The following is a 6609-nucleotide window of genomic DNA, read 5'->3' as shown; positions in this document are numbered from 1 at the left end:
GTTCCTAAAGGAAAATTAATTGACATAGGAAGTAAGAAGATAATAGGAGATCTTAATGTTTTTGTATCAGAGTTCAATAAATCTACCTTTAAGATAAACAAAATTAAAAAAACTGAACAAATTTGAAATATTTATATCTAAAAGTCATGACATCTTTTAAATATAAGTATAAAAGAATGAATTTATATGTATGATATTTGTATAGTTGTATATAAATATATATATTTGGATTTAATTATTTGTTCACTTATTTATCTAATTATCTATCTATTGGTTTGCTTATTTACATTTTCCTCTGGCTATCTACTTGCTATACTGTTCTTCAGCTGCTCCTGGATTGTTTGCTCAAGGGTAATGATCTCCTGATTGATGAGAGCCCAAAATTTTTAGCTAGGCCCATGCCCCTAGTGATGTTTTGTCCCAGATAACTTCATGCCATGATGCATTATTTGGAACTTTCCCTTCATTATCCTCCTCCTTCTATTTTCTACCTCTTGATCTGAGAATAGTAATAATAATTTTTAAAATGATATGGCATTTATCTCTTACCATAAGGCTGTACTGAGCATCCCTGTGACATTCCAAACAAAAATCCATTCAACAGTTACTACTTCTCTGTGTTTACTTTTTCTCCATATTAGAATGTATGTTATTTGAGAACAGTGATTTTATTTAAAAAATAAGTTTTTAAATTTTTGACATTCACTCATAATTTAACAATTTTAAATTATTAATAAAGTATACTATTTCATGAAAATAAACAAAACTAAAGTAAGTACATAGAAAAATTGAAACTTAGACAAGAAAAAGATAAATTGTAAAACAAAAAAAACTTATAGAATTGATAAAGAAAATTAAAAATAGATCTTTATGGACAAACAAAATTGATAATCATTTAATTTATCCAGCTAAAGAAGAATGAAAATCAGCTCATCCCCACTTCCATCTCTCCCTTCACTGCCCCGTGCCCCCCAGGGTCCTCCTCTCCCCTCCCCCATCACCTGCATCCTCCTCTGTGCACCACTGTGGCCTAGTGGTGCTGCCGAGAGGAGCTGACATGAAGGTGACTCTGGGGAGAGGGACCACTGGACCAAACGGAAGGTGTTTATTCAGTTTGGGTTCATACATTGACAAGATGATATAAAGTCAAGAGCATGGCCCCTACACTTATCTGCTCATGAATGATGCAGCTATGATTCCTGTTTGCTCCCAGAAAGAGCTCCTGAGTCAGATAGGAGAGGCTGATTTTCAGAGACAGTACTTGGCCTAATGGAGGTGCTGTTGCTTTGCACCAAATATTGATTCATTTAGAAGAAATAAATATTCAGCTGATAAAACTACTGACTTCTGTGGATGCCATAACTGTATGAATTCTAAGAAGGAAAAGAAGTTTGAGAATGAGAGAAGTCAGGCTCAATCTAGAGAGGTGAGCATGATCTATACAGAAAAATAGTTGCTTAGGGTGCAGAGGATAAACAAATACAGAAGTTACTATGAAATTCTGGGAGTTCACAGAAATGCCAGTGATGAGGATCTAAAGAAAACTTACCAAAAACTAGCCCTGAAATTTCACCCTCATAAGAACTGTGCAACTGGGGTCACAGAAGCTTTTAAAGCAATAGGGAATGCCTTTCCTGCTCTCAGCAATCCTGATAAAAGATTATACTATGATGAATATGGAGATGAACAAGCAACTTTTGCTGCCCCCTAGGTCAGACCCTCCACTTATTACCCAGATTTTGAAGCTGACATTACTCAAGAGCAGGTCTTCAATGTATTCTTTGGAGGACATTTTTCTACAGGAAATATTCACATGTTTTCAAATGTGACGACCAATGACACACACTTTTACCATCAATGACACCAAAATGAGAGGGTACAGACCTAGAAGAAAGAAGAGGAAATGTCTCAGAATGTGTATTCTGCATTTCTTCAGTTGCTTCCAGTTCTCATGATTGTGATTACATCTGTTATTACTCAGCTGATGGCCACAAATCTTCCATACCGCTTATTCTATGAATCATCCATGGGGCATACCAATTCCAGAGAAACAGAGAATCTGCAGGTTCATTATTTCATTGACAAACAGTTTGAAAAAAAACTATAAAAGGCCATCACTGCATGATTTGGAGAAGACTGTAGAAAAAGATTATATAGATTTTACTCATTCAACTTGTTAGAAGGACAAACAACAAAAGTCAGATTTGACAAACCTGGCCAGATTATACCAAGATTAATGCTTGAAATAAAAGGCAGAGTCACTGAAACTTGAAAACTGTGAAAAACTGTCCAATCTTATTGGCTTCCATAAAAGTAATTGAAGGAATTATGAACAGATTATACAAGGACATGAGTTTTCTTAGTTGTTCTTATTTATGTTACTAATTCTATTTTACAAAAGAAAATTAGAAAGTCAACAGTTTCCAGTCTTCTCAAAATCCTTGGTGTAGTCTGACTTCAAAGGATAGTGACAGTTCAACTAAATTGATTTCTAGAACATAAGTATTTGATTTGACACTAGTCCCATACTATCCCTGACTACTCTCAGGGGACTTTCCTCCAGAAGTAGAACCAAAACATATTCTCTTATTGATGGATAAGTGTATCACCCAGAATTAAACAGCCAACATTTAGTCCCATGCAACACACAAGCTTTATAACTGTAGTTACTTATAGCCCATACTGCAAAGAGTACCTTTCTATCAGTTAGAGATATCATTTCACCCCCAGGTCACTAGACATAACATGTTTAAAGTGAATTCTTTATTATCCCATGGTCATGAGAAGGACATGCTTAAAGGAAATAAAATGATATAATATATGTTAAAAATGAATGAAAATCATAAACACACATATATACATACATATACATATCTATATTTGTATAGACATACACATACATGAATATGTTGAAATTACAACAAATAAAAAATGTTTTAAAAGGATTATCATAACCTACTTTAGACAGTTATGTGCCAGGAAAAGTACATTTTCTAAATAATAGATATTCTACAAATATACAAAATACATAAATTTACAAAACATAAGATAGTTAGTGCTCTTAAGCAATCAAATTTCAGAAATAGAAATTGAACTATCTCTAATAAGCACATTAACTTAGAAGTGAAGAAAAAAACAAAAACAAAAACAAAAACTCTAGTTCATGTGGATTTATAAGGTCAGTAAGGTGGCACAGTGGATAGATTGCTGGGTCTAGAGTCAGGAAGAATTCTATTCCTGAGTTCAAATCCAGCATCAGACACTTACTATCTGTGTGGCAGTGGACAAGTCACTGAACTCTGTTTACCTCTGTTTATCTTCATGAGTTGGAGAAAGAAATGGCAAACCACTCCAGTATCTTTGCAAAGAAAACCCAAAATGGAGTTACATAGAGTCAGATATGGAGTAAGAGCAGTGACAAACTCCTCCAAATACCTATAAAAATGTCTCCAAACAAATTCTAGAGCAGCAGAACCCACAAAAAGACAAAGTGAAACAAATTTCTAGCCCAAGACAACCTGGTTGGTTGATTGGAAAGGTCTGTTGCACAGGCCTGGGAGAGGAGCGCAGTTGGGAGAGGAGCACAGTTCAGCATAGGCCATGCACACAAAGACCAGGCCTCAGCAAACCTGGAGCAGGCCTCAGGGGACTGAATTAAGGGGAGTTGTGGCAGATTCTAGAATTCTCAACCCACTAACACCAAAGATAACTTAGAAGATCAGTAGGAAAGATCTGTCAGACCTCAGTGAGAGAAGACCTCGGTCTGCTTCCAGTCCTGGCACAGCCCTGTGATGGTGGCTGCTTCTGGGACTCTCATCCCACAGAAAGATGGTGAATAGAGTAGCTAATCAGAGGGGGTTTGCAGAAATCTCTTTGCTGGTGCTGAGGCAGGATTCTCTTGCTTTGCCCATGGTTGGATCAAGTTTGCAGTCCTGGATGGCAGTCCCAGGGCAAGGAGGAGCACTGGTGTGGTAGAGCTTGTGGCAGCAGTGGAGAGGGAATCCCCCTCACAGTTACAAGGCAGAAAAGAGTGCTTGTCACTCATAGACTAGAGACCAGGGCAAGAAAGAAGCAATCACCTGGCCCTTGATAGTACCACCTTGGAAGAACTGAAAAGTTATAGGTCCCAAAAAGTATCTCTGAAAACAACTGCAAAAAACTCCTGAAACTTGGGACAGTGCATTCTCCACACTGGAAGAAGACCCTTACTTTAACAAAGAGTTTAATAGTCAAGTAATTGGTTGGGATAATGAGCAAACAGCACAAAAAAACCCCTTAGACCATAGAATCTTATTTTGATGACAAAGAAGATCTAAATCTACTACCAGAAGAAGACAACAAAATCAAAGCTCCTACATCCAAATCCTCCAAGAAAAATATGAATCAGTCCCAGGCCATGGAAAAGCTCAAAAAGGATTTTGAGAAGCAAGTAAGAGAAGTAGAGGAAAAATTGAGAAGATAAATGAGAGAGATGCATGAAAAGCGTGATGCAAAAAAAATAGCTTGCTAAAGGATACTCAAAAAATACCAAAGAAAATAACACCTTAAAAAAAAGCCTAACTCAAACAGTGAAAGAGGTCCAAAAAACCAATGAGGAGAAGAATGCATTAAGAAACAGAATTGACCAAATGGAAAAGGATGTCCAAAAGCTTACTGAAGAAAATACTTCCTTAAAAATTAGAATGGAGAAATTGGAAGATAAGGACAATTTGAGAAATCAAGACACTGTAAAACAAATCCAAAAGAATGAAAAAGTAGAGAACAATGTAAAATGTCTCATTGGAAAAAACAACTGACCTGGAAAATAAATTCAGGAGAATTTAAAAATTATTGGACTATCTGGAAGCCATGATCAAAAAAAAGAGCCTAGACATCACCTTTCAAGAAATTATCCAGGAAAACTGCCCTGATATTCTAGAACTAGAGGGTAAAATAGAAATGGAAAGAATCCACTGATCACCTCCTGAAAGAGATCCCCAAAGGAAAACTCCTAGGAATATTATAGCCAAATTGCAGAGTTCCCAGGTCAAGGAGAAAATATTGAAAGCAGTCAGAAAGAAACAATTCAAATGTTGTGCAAACACAATCAGGACAACACAAGATTTAGCAGCTTCTACATTAAGGGACCAGAGGGCTTGGAATATGCCATTCCAGAGGCCAAAGGAGATAGGATTACAACCAAGAATCACCTACCCAGCAGAACTGAGTATAATCCTTCAGGGGAAAAAAATGAATATCCAGTGAAATAGAGGGCTTTCAATCATTCTTGATGAAAATACCAGAGCTGAATAGAAAATCTGACTTTCAAATACAAGACTCAAGAGAAGAATGAAATCGTAAACAGGAAAGAGAAATCATAAGAGACCTATTAAAGTTGAACTGTTTACATTCTTACATGGACAGATGATATTTATAACTTTATGAGATCTTTTTTCAGTAGGGTATTTGGAAAGAATTTATATATAGACAGAGGGCCCAGGATGAGTTGAATATGAAGGGATGATATCTAAAATAAATTAAATTAAAGGGTGAAAGAAGATTGTACAGGGAGAAGGAGAAAGGAAGAGTTAGAATGGGGTAAATTATCTCACATAAAAGAGGGAGAAAAAAGCTTATACCATGGAGGGTAAAAGGGGGAAGGTGAGATGGGATGAATGAATCTTACACTCAGTGGATTTGGCTTAAGGAGGGAATAACCTACACACTCAATTCGGTATGAAAATCTTTCTCATCCTACAGGAAAATAGGGGGGAAGGGGATAAGAAGGATGATAGAAGGGACAGCAGATTGGGAGAGGGGGTAATCAGAAGCAAACACTTCTGAGGAGGGATAGGGTCAAAGGAGAGAATAGAATAAATGGGGGGGTGGGATAGGATGAAGGGAAATATAGTTAATTTTTCACAACATGGCTATTATGGAAGTGTTTTGCATGACTTCACATGTATAACCTGTATCAAGTTGCTTGCTTCTCAATGAGGCTGGGTGAGGAGGAAGGAAGGGAGAGAATTTGGAACTCAAAGTTTCAAAAACAAATGTTAAAAATCATTTTACATACAACCGGGAAATAAAATACTCAGGCAATAGGGTATAGAAAGCTATCCTGTCCTACAGGAAAATAGAAAGAGGAGTGGATAAGAGAAGGGGGGGTGACAGAAGGGAGGACATATCAGGGGAAGGGGTATTCAGAATGCACTTGGTCTTGGGGTAGGGGAAGGGAAGAGATGGGGAGAAAATTTGAAACTCAAGATCTTGTGGAAGTGAATGCTGAAAATGAAAAATAAATTAATAAACAAAACAAAGAGTCAGACATTACTAAAACAATTGAACCACAATAGCACCATGTGAATTTGTAAGAAAATTCTTTCTAATTATATGAAAATAGTATCTATACTATTCAAATTACTGTTTAAAACCTTAGAAAGAAAAATCTACTGTGGAGACAAATACAGAAGGGTTTGATAGCTATTCCTCACTAACAAGCATGTTTTGTCTAGCAAAGTAATCGGTCACACTTTTCTATCTCTTCTCATACCTTCTTCCTCATTTTGAAGGTCATCTACTGAAAAGATAAAACAAACAAAAATTAACACAGCCTCATTTCTGTTTCCT

At 36.5% G+C, this 6609-nt stretch overlaps 1 pseudogene; it reads left to right on the top strand.

The window, feature by feature from the left end:
- Nucleotides 1–975: 975 nt before the first annotated feature.
- LOC114033422 lies at nucleotides 976–2321 on the top strand (annotated as a pseudogene).
- The last annotated feature ends 4288 nt before the right edge of the window (nucleotides 2322–6609 follow it).

The sequence above is a fragment of the Vombatus ursinus genome, unplaced genomic scaffold (assembly GCF_900497805.2).
Source record: "Vombatus ursinus unplaced genomic scaffold, bare-nosed wombat genome assembly UNPS02007107.1, whole genome shotgun sequence".
NCBI lineage: Eukaryota > Metazoa > Chordata > Mammalia > Diprotodontia > Vombatidae > Vombatus > Vombatus ursinus.
This window is presented reverse-complemented; position numbering and strand designations above follow the sequence as displayed.